This window comes from Pyxicephalus adspersus, chromosome 6 (assembly GCF_032062135.1).
Source record: "Pyxicephalus adspersus chromosome 6, UCB_Pads_2.0, whole genome shotgun sequence".
Lineage (NCBI taxonomy): Eukaryota > Metazoa > Chordata > Amphibia > Anura > Pyxicephalidae > Pyxicephalus > Pyxicephalus adspersus.
In genome coordinates this window covers 39,806,164-39,817,522 of record NC_092863.1, presented here as the reverse complement: position 1 = coordinate 39,817,522, position 11,359 = coordinate 39,806,164, and the positions used below count along the sequence as shown (strand labels likewise).

General features: G+C 35.6%; 1 long non-coding RNA gene across 1 annotated transcript; it reads left to right on the top strand.

Annotated features, from left to right (window-relative positions):
- The first annotated feature begins 6 nt into the window (after positions 1–6).
- LOC140333627 (uncharacterized) lies at positions 7–10,183 on the top strand. The gene is made up of 3 exons (XR_011921398.1): positions 7–611; positions 4,172–5,756; positions 7,369–10,183. It is a non-coding gene; the product is annotated as an uncharacterized lncRNA (long non-coding RNA).
- Positions 10,184–11,359: the final 1,176 nt, after the last annotated feature.

The following is an 11,359-nucleotide window of genomic DNA, read 5'->3' as shown; positions in this document are numbered from 1 at the left end:
GAACAGTGCCAGGACTATTTACAAAATAGTTCCAGCGTGATGCAAAGCGATAATACTGGATTACAGTTCCAATGAAAACCCAGCTCTGCTGATGCACAGCCTGCATTGTTTTAAGAAGCAAAGAGTTGAAGAATTATTTCATTAGCTTTCACATTCAGCTGGCCCGGCATTGTTTGGTCTGTTGGTTGGGAGATTTGAACTTTGCATGCATCAGCCCTCTGAATGCCAAGACCTGGAACATCTCATCTGAACAATCAGAGCAGCCAGCCAGTTATGCTTCGGGGCTTTTTGGAGCCAGCAAATGTGTCCCTTGTAGAAGCTGCACCTAGCACAGGACAGGAATTTAGAGTGGAAATCATTTAGTTATCATACTCTGAACTCTAAGTATTTGGAAAGTTTATAAAACAAACTCCAAGCTTTAATTTTATAATTTAATTAAAACCTCTACTGAACTCTGATTTATATATATAAATTGGGCAAATGCATCGCAAGTCAACAGGATGGTAAAAAGCAATTTATGCTGTAATATTTTTTTTTAACTACAAATGACTTTTATGACTTTTACAGAAGCTTTTCTTTATCTACTATTCATCTTTACATTTATAAAGAAGGTAAGCAGAACTTAACTATGATAAGTGTTTGCAGAGAAGTAAATACATTTAAAAGCTGGATACCTGTCAGTCAAGTTATAAAAAAATGATGTTTGGATTGAATTGAAAGTTTACAATTCATCCACGTTCTGGTCACCCAGGCATAAGCAAGCATTTAGCAAATCAGAGTAGTCTCCTAGAGATACAAATGCATTTACCCTTGCAATGTGGGGTTTCTCCTGAATTTCAGCTTTAAATATACAATGTTTTTGTAATATTTCTTTGATTTTTGATTGAATGTTGTAAGATAATTTTCTGTGATTTCCGCCTCTGTTTCACTGTTATGGTTTAGCATTCCAAGCACCCTCGATAGACTTCAGAGTACTTATTTTATGTTTTTTTAAAGAAAATGGGAGTTTCTGTAATCCTTATTGTTTATTCTGGGTGATAGTACTGCTCCCCCATAGGTACAACACACTGTGAACAGAACAGGATCACAAACTCCTGAAACTGCAGATTCCTGTAGGGGTATTGTGTGAATATGAGAAATTAAAGCTAATGCAATTGATTCAAAAGACACATAAATGTAAAATTAAAATGTAAAATATAAAAATTAAATGTAAAATGTCTGCATTAATTTACCATATTCTACCACACCATGATCTGGCCTACACATGAATGGCATAATATGTTGACACTAAGTTATCAAAGTTCATATAAATAAAAATACCGGAGTTCACCGCAGCAACCGATCGTGGCTTTTGCCAGACATTACCTAGACTAGCTATATTCTATATTCTCTCTGTAACATATCAATGAATCCCTGTTATGAAGGTATTAATGTTATGTCTCTTCATTGGCCAACCAGATGTCAGCTTTTACCAGTCTGATAAAGTTGGAAAAACTAAAGCTCACCTCTGATCATTTACTAAAAATCTCTCTGCATCTTTGTCCCTTGTATGTATTTGTATCACACAGCATGGCACATGCAAAAGACTGAATAACCCAACTCTAATTGATCTAAACTCCTAAACAAGCACTTTAACTTACTGATGTATAACGTAGATCGCACTTTGTTTAATATAAACTCATTTTTGGTAACTTCCACATACAGGTATACTCATTCCTACTTTTATTGAACCCTCCAAACACATGGCAGTCAATTTCAGCCAATTTCAAGCCAATTTCTAGTAAATGACGGAAACTTGCCAATCTAACACTCACAGATTGAAAATAAAACAGAATGCTTTGGTTTATGTAAAGATCTAAATGAAAAAGGATGAAGGCATTGAACAACAATAGAAGTTTCACTGAGGCAGTTTTGATCCCTACTTTTTGTGGTTGATCAAAACCACTATTCATCTGCTTGCTAATTTTGACAAAAATTAGATTTGAGAGTTTATCACATGAATGGCCGGCTTTGTAATAAATATAGATTTTCTGTTGATTCATCCAAGCTAAAAAATTAAAGGAAACTTCTCCAGAATGAAAGTTATTGATTTTCAAACTGTATTTCTGCTTTAAAGTACTATATATGCAAACCCTAACAATAAACTTATTTTATTTGGTTCTTTTTGGTGTGTTAAATATAGCATATATATATTTATCGGATAAGTTAGTACTCATCAATCATGTCTGAAATGTTGGGAGCTAATGTGCCTATGCTGACTGTTATCAGTCCATGATCTGATCTGAGCATTGTCATCCTAGGACAAGAAGTGTAATATTGGCAGAAATATTAGGTGGCAATACAAAAAAAGATGCAGTCAACACATCTGCAATATATCATTGTTTGCTTGATGTAGATACACTTTCGGAATAGTCTCTGTGAACAGAAGTAAAACACAACCGCTGTGTAACACTGAGACATAGGAAGCAGTGCCTACATATGTAATGTGGTTGTGCCATGTATGTATATACTCACCAACTACACATGGAAATATTATTTAAAAAAATCCATGCATATATTTATGTACAGTATATATAGTGCATGTTAAAGAGTTACTTGAAAAGATCATTCCATTTTAAGCACTGTTAATGGGCAGAAAACTGAGCCCTTTATTCCTTCCCCCACTGCAAATATGTGAGGAAGGAGACGGCAATGAAACCATTTCAGTTTGTTATTTCAACACCTTTGTGGTTAACAAAGGGAGGAGATGGTCCTTAGCACACATCCTGTTAATGCGTCTTTGTGAGAACAAAAAACCTGACAAACTGCAACATAAATGCCACCATATAGAATCAAGCGTACTTCTTTATGCTTCTAAGAGAACCTTATAAAAAAATCACTATTTTCTAATTTAATTTAAAGACATAACAAGAAACAAATTACTATGAGATGCTTTTGGTGCAGAATATGATTCTGCAATACCCAAGGCAGCATTTTAAATGTGTTCCTTATTTTGCATTTGCAATAAAGAGAAAACTAGCCTGGGAATTAATATGACCATTTTACTATGTTTGTTGATTCCTCATTTTCAGCTCCGTGACTTCTTATTTGTTATTATGGGTTAGGGCTCTTACACTCTTACAAATAAAACTATCTTTATGTAATAAAATTATTAGTGTTTCTGCTGTACATAAGAACCATAAAGAAAACGAACTTGGTGGAAAAAAAGTATAAAGAGCATTCAGTAAAAGAGCTGCAATGCCACAGCAGTTTTACCTACCAAATAGTATATCTGGCTATTTAGTATTTAGTATATTATAGACGCATAAGCCTTCACTCTACTCCCTCCTCCCATCACTTACTTGTTATAACAATCACATATAGGTCAATTATTTGGCTACCAGTACTGTACTGTATATTGTACCCAAATCAGTTGCAGTTTGCATTTAGATAAAGATACATTTAAGGTTAAATCAGTTCCGTTGATACAAAAAAGGAAAAAAAGTGTAAACCATGTAAACATGGTTTATTATTTTCTTTTCAGTTCAATGGTACTCAAGTCTCTATTCCCTGAGGAAGCCCCTTTTTGGGCGAAACGCGTCTGGAAATTTGAGACAATGAGAATTCTTTGAGTATATTACCATTCATTTTTGTGTAAAGAACAGCTGTTATATGATAATTATGAGAATTATATGTTCAGAATTCTTACCTAGTACACCATGAAATACCAAAGAAACCTATTTGTCATTCATGTATTATTTTATTGTTTGTCCAATATACACACTATAAAAAATATCTTTACACTTTAGAAATTCTGCCACAAAAAGCCTGCCTTTCTTTCCCTTATTCTCTTCTTTTAACTTCAGGCTTGGCAATACAATAGAACCCTTAAAGATCCATTAGTGAACAAATCACTAATGACAAATCACTAGTGAACAAATCACTAACAAATCTAAGTGAAAATTAATTAGAGTAAGTCATGGTTTAAAAAAATGTATTTTTTTCTGTTTATGTACCACTGTTGAAATGTCCCTTCACCTGTCCCAAAAACACAACAGGATGTTTGAGGGAAATTCCCTTCTTAGACATTTGTTCCAAGAACAAGCGTCCTTGAAAATTAGAAAATTTCACTTCAGCTTTTGTTCTATAAACATCTTTAACAGTTTACATTTTCTCTCACTTTCTGTTTCAGTGACAGTAATCAGCAGTACAATTACAGGGGTGGATTCCCCAAAGCACAGAAGATGCAGTAAAAAGATCAAATATTGAACGCTTTCCTCTCCAAAACTAAAAATCAAATGACTTTGCTTAGAAATACATGTTATATTGGGGGGATAATGTCAGTGCTACCATAGCTCAGAACTGCTTAGTAAAGTTGCTGTGGGGTACCAACAAACAAGGTGCCTGTGAGAGTAAGGAAATAAGTAAAAATTATTTTTATATTCCCCCTAGACAAAAGTTGGAAAGGGTTATTCTTAATGAGTTTGAAAGATTAGGGCTTTGCAGCAAATTGGTTGTATAACAAAAGAAAATGTACTAACATGGTTTACTATAGACAAAAAATGATTTTTATGTTGTCAAAACTAAATAACAAAGGGTTCCCATACAAATTAGGAAAAGAGTATTGTCCATTAATCAAAAAATATATTCTCGTGCCTAACGCATTTCGCCAAAAGGGTTCATCAGGGGAGACAGAGCCATCAAACTAGGTAATTGAAGTAGTTGAGGAAAAGACAAACATATCATTGCAGGTACAAATAGTATATTTTGCATTAAAGGTATGTATTTGCTTAAAAAAGTCCCCCTAGACAAAAACAAGCTGTTACCCCCTTCAGTGCAGTCAAAGTCCCACTGCATGGGCAGTTTTTTTTTTTCTAATTAAAACGTGTGAATTATATCCAAACATGTTTGTTCCCCCTAATATGATGATTAGACTGGTTTCTTTGACCAACCCCTTTGTAATTACAAAGAAACAAGTGTTTTAAAAGTCTATTTAACATAGGGTTCAAGGAAAATCACATTGCAAATATGGTGGATATGCAAAACACTGCTACAAAAAGATTGTCAAACCTGACCAAAGAGTAAAAGAGCGTTCTCTGTGCTGTACCCTGGCCAGTGGAATTAATGAACTCTTCCTGAAACTTTAAACCTACAACTAAGTGAAGTAGGATCGTTCCTTCTCCTGTTTGAAAAGCTTATCCTTTTCACTGGGAACTTCTTTCCAACTTTTCTTGAACCCTCTGTTAAATAGGTATTGAAAACATTTGTTTCTTTTTTTTTAATTAGTTAGGCCCCTTTTAGATAATGTATTGCATACTGCAATTTTGTTGGGAAGCCATATGTTTTCTTGCAGTTGCCCTTGCAATGTGCGTTTGCAAGGGTTCCTGGAAGTAACATTTACCTTGTGGCCATGTGGGGAACCACCACAAGACTAAAAAAGGCCTTAGGCTTTACGTTAAAACACAGTTGCGCAGGCTTCTTAACAATTCTTGCATGCTGGTGGACGGGACATGCTATGAAGTACATTTAGGTACTTCAGTGTCATTACAAAGATGATTTAACAAAACGCAATGTTTACTTCGTCTATCATACATACACACATCTCTGGAGTCGCTCCAAGGGCACCCACACCTGGCTTACCTGAAATGCCATACACAAGATCAGTATCCCACCCAGACTGCTTTACATGTTTCAAACACTGCCCATTATCATACGTTATCAATTTTATTGGACCACACCCAGGGCATTGATCACCTTTGGGCTCTAAAGAAATAAAGGTAAGACTTCTATTTATTCATGAGGTATGTTGAAGGTATAGGATTTTTTCTGATTCCATCAAATACTGCCACACATCACACCTTTCCTGAGTTTGGTGGTAGCTTACCAATATAGGTCACCTTAGAACAAAAAAAAACACTAATATTCTATGGTACTGTACACTATAGTTAGTAAAGAAGGTCAATGACCTTTTTAGAAACCACTATAAAGATTGTTGCCACTACAGAATACATCACCTCCTCAGAACACATAGTTACAGGGCTAACCCCTGTTGTAGGTAGCCAAGATTTTTCACTGGAAATGTTAGAAAAAAACACTTTTTCACTACTAGAACCTTTCGCCCTAAGACTATTGGATGGTGCTTTCCTTATGTCAGAAATCCAGGCAATGACCATACCTCCTGTACATTGATGGAATAAATTGCAAACATAACGTTTCCTAATTTCCCAGTTTAGTTCACTACAGAAACCCTATGCCCATACAGATGTGCAGAATCTGGTGCACTTTCCATTCCCTCTCTAAAGTATACACTCTTCTCCCATGACCTCCAGATTCCTATATGCCATCCAAAGTTTTTAGATCCAAAGGGATCTAAAAGCCAACTTCTATAGGGCAAAGGGAAATATTTTATACTTTGCATATTGTTTTGCCATACCTGGTTCTAGGTGTTTGGTTAATAAAACCTGATGGTACATGGTACTGTCTCACACAAATTGTGAGACTGAGATATAAACAATTTCCCCCATCTGTCAGGATTAGGCTCACCAAGGGCAATGAATCTACAGCAACTTTTAATAGTCAGGAAAAGATTCACACATATATGGTTTTTTGGGTTTTGGACATTTCTGAGACTACAGAAGCCCTGGTTACATATACCTTGAAACCTGTGAGGCTGTGTGCCTCCAATGCTGATCTAGGGTGCTTACCTCCAAATACCCCCTACTACTTTCACTATATTATTAAAACGGATATCGACTTTCTTGCATTTATTTAGGAATACTGTTACAACTAATGCTTTATTTGCAAGATATACAAGCTTGTCACATGGCTGAAAAATGTTCTTTAAGAATTGTATTTAAAAAAAAACAGGTATCGTAGGTAAGAGGATTTTCTCATAATAGCTGTGGAAAGTTGAGACCTGGATCTGTGAGACCAACTTCTTAGCAATAAGAAGAGTCCCCAAGAAAACAAATTTAGTTTTATTACTTTTTATTAGAGAGTATGAGGACAATGACATGCATATGTTCAAACAATACAATAACAACTGAAGTATCAAAGTCTAAAAGTAAACAAGAAAAAAACTTATATTGAATTATTGCATAACTATTCTTTATAGGAAAATGGAACACAAAAACCAACAAACTGTATGTTCAGTACCTAATCCTATACCGGGATGTCTGTTCAAATAATTTATATAATAGCATGTTTCATCTGCAGGGGCAAAGTGTGAATAAAGGATTCCCATATGTGAAAAAATGTTTACACTCATAAATCTATTCTTCTAATTTAGACCCAGGTCATTGGAAAAGTTTACAGTTTATTTTTGAACATAGTAAATAAAGGTGAATCCGGGTCTATACATTTCTGCAAAATTGTTTTTTTTGTGTACAGGGATGAAAGGAAGTTTCTACAACCCCAGGCAACACCCTATGCAGATTCTGCACTCCCAAAATTGTCCATTCAGGAGAAATTGGCAAAAAGTGGTGGCATAACCAGCACCAGAAGTCTCCAAAATGATTTAATTTTAGGACAATCCCAGAACACATGGTATACGTCAGCTTCTCCCCTTCTGCATTTTGAGCAACTAGAAAAGGTGCTAAAGCCAATGAAAAAATTAGGTGACAGTGAATGTTGTATTATTCACAGGAGACATATGGAGTATGAAAGAGGTGCTCAGACTGACGACTGACTGTGCGACCTGGACTGCAAATTCATCTAATGAACATCATCTGGTTAACCTATTATTAATATTATTTTAAATAATAAACAGGATTTATATAGTGCCAGCATATTACGCAGCTCTGTACAATAAATAGGGGTTGCAAATGACAGACAAAAACAGACAATGACACAGGAGGAGAGGACCCTGCCCTGAAGAGCTTACAATCTACACTTCAGTCTTCTACTGTTCACATATAGGTAAAGTTGTGTTTTTACTTTAGATAGGTGTGATGTTTGCTAAATGTCAATTGCAGTTTTGTGGTTGTTACTGCAGAGATGAATAGTGAACCTAAAGGACAAGGTAGGACAAGTTTATTAGACGAAGGATGGTTCCTATTTGGACATCATATTTCTTTTCGTTTATTGGGTAGAAAATTGATAAACGTTAAAATTAGGGGGAGAAAAGCATAGAATGCAGGCAAAAATATACAAATATTGTATGAAAATATAAAATGCTGCAGAACAAAGTTGTACTTTACCTCCACTGATATTTATATTTATGAAGTAGGTGTAAGTGATTGTTCTCTGTGATTGTTATAAGCCACATGAATTGTTTTATTTTTGAATTGTAATTTATCACAGAGTTCTCGTCAGTCTAAAATAAAAGTGAAAATATTTTTCAGTCACATTTTCAACTAACAAAATAGAAATGAAGCCCCTACTTATTCAAGAGACCTGTCAAGTGGTTCTTGAAATGATAAATGTGAAGAAGCACAAGGAACACCCTTGTTGTATCTGTTTCCAATTGTGAATGTAATTATGTGACACTGCCTCCATCTGCTGGATAAAGTTTATTGCACAGTTTGTGTTTGTATTATATAAGATCAGATCTGTGTAGTCTTTTCAGTTTGTAATTGCATGAAAAAAGTCATCATATACAACAACTATGTCATTTGTGGACGAACTACAACATTGCAAATAAATCCTTGAGGTCCATACAGGTGATTTTGCATAGGCTGAGATGGTATTTATATGCTGCAGACAGGAAGAATCAAATCCTTTCCCCCATTACAGACATTACAACAATTCCCAAAGTAGGGGCTAAACTTTGCCAGACATTTGTGACTACAACTAGAACTATATAATCATGAAGGTTTGTCTCCAAAAAACATCTTGGATAACCTAGGGACTTTTTAGGCCACACATTTTTACCATATTCCTCAATAATTCTTATTATAAAATATTTTTATTTAAACACTCTACAAAAAACAGTACTTTATGGCAATACAAAATACAATCTACATGTTTATATGTACTCAACGCGTTTCACAGATGCCTTCTTTGCTTCTTCAGCAGGAGGATATTCATAATCTAAAAACATTTGTTTATATGTTAAAATACAAAAAATTATACTTTCATATTCAAAAAAAACAAAACAAAATAAACAGTTTCCATTAATTGAATATACTGACTTAGATGTTTGTTCTATGTATGGATAGAGCCAGCGCAAAGATCTAAATGCAAAGAAGGAGGAAGGAAAAAGTGGAGATAAAAAAAAGGGGAACAAAGATAAAGGGCGTAGAAATATAAGGCGGGGGGCAAAGGGATCCTAAACAAGAGGAAAAGGATGGGGATGGTACATGTGAAAAATAGAACACAAAAGAAAAAAAACACCCCAATTTAAGCAAACAAAATTAAAAACAAAATGAAAAGAGACTATCTCTCTGCCAACTAGTCATGTGCCATTGGGCATAGAGGACCCATCATTCCCTGTCTAATTTCTAAGGTAGCCAGCCGGTTATTCCAATTTTACAGTACATATTATTTTGCAGTAAAACCCCGTTTGACCAGAGACAGCCTGAAGGAAAGATCCTCCATCAGCATTACTTTTTTGACTTTCCAGATCCAGAGGCCAATTGGAGGGGGTAGCAGACTTTTTCCAGTACAAGGAGATGCAAAATCTTAATTAGGTGGATTACATGGATATGCTATACTTATCCAGAGGCATTATGCAGCAGGAAGGAGGATTAATCAGCAGGGATAACACACTAAGTGAACTTTTACAAAACAGAGTGAACCTGTCTCCAAAGTCCTAAGTTCTGACAACACAGCTAAATGATATGTAAGGAGAACCCTGAATCTCTATCACCAGCATAAAGAAAAGAAATTCTAAACACAAACCTTACCATGGAAATCCTAGGAGTAAAAAAAGTACCGTATTTTTTGCCATATAAGACGCACTTTTTCTTCCCCAAAACTGGGGGGGAAAAGTTAGTGCGTCCTATATGACAAATGTGTTATAAAATAATTAAAATAATATACTCACCCGATACCCGATCCTGCGTGTGTCTCTGGCTGCATGCAGCGCGTGTCTCTTCTCTCCTCTGCCAGCGCGTGTCTTCTCCTGTCTGTAAAGCAGAGCGAAAGAAGCCGGCACAGCGCCACCTGCTGTTCCCTGTCCTAACTGCCGTAAAGTGGAAAAAAAGCACAGTGATCAGAAGGGGAATTTGAATGACACAGAGTGATCAGAAGGGAATTTTGAATGACACAGAGTGATCAGAATGGAATTTTGAATGACACAGAGTGATCAGAAGGGAATTTTGAATGACACAGAGTGATCAGAAAGGGAATTTGAAAGGCACAGAGTGATCAGAAAGGGAATTTGTATGGCACATGAGTGATCAGAAGGGAATAATCTTTCAGAATCTTTTTTTTCTAGATTTTCCTCCTTTAAAATTGGGTACGTCTTATATTCCAGAGCGTCCTATACGGCGAAAAATACGGTATATGTTTCAATTTTTACCTATTTTATGATTTTGGCCAGCCATACATGTGATTTATAAATAATCCTAGTCAATCAGACCTCTGTTGTTTTAGCAATTCGACTTCCTAGATTAGGCCCTTGCTCATGTTGCTGCCATTTTACTATGAGATGAAGAGGCAGAGAAGTCACAAAAGTATCTGCATTGCTAAACCAACATACTTTACGATGAAGAATGATTGTACCCTGTCTTGGTGTACAGTATTAGAAAGTGTGTAAATGACAAGCATGGCTATACAGAAATACGATTCCTGTGGCAGGTATACCAGTAAACAGCAGTTGATTTTTATCTATGTGTTTAGCAGCCTGCCTGAAGTTTGCCCTAAATAATAACCACTGGACTATGAGCGAGAGAAAAAAAGTTCATGTGTAGGATAAAAAGCAATGTGCATGCTTCGGTGTAATCAAGCAATGTGTGTATTAAAGAAAAACGTATCTGCAGCTCCTAATGGCCACCTATAATTTCCTTTGGGTAGTTCCTAAAGGCAGCAAACAAATTCTCTACTATAAGTTTCTCTCTCTGAAATTATCTGATGGAGTTACATTGTATGCTTCTATATGATGGATGTACAAGGCCACTGTTTACTGCTTACTGGAAGAATCTATGCCATTTTGGAGGAGTTGGTACCCCACCTAGACACTGTTTTTTTTCTGGAGTGAATGATGCAGTATATACATCCATGACAACAAAAAGCATGGCAGAAATGACCATTGGAAAAGGATTATAGCTATATGCATTCCTGTAGTAATTCCTACAATAATTATGTAAAAATTGTATAATTTGAATTCTTTTATACCATCTACCTGCAACTCACTCTAGAGTGACAATCACCTACAGTCACTCACCTTTGTCTTCCACTTCCATGCATTTTACTTTGTTGTAGCAGCCCAAAACACATC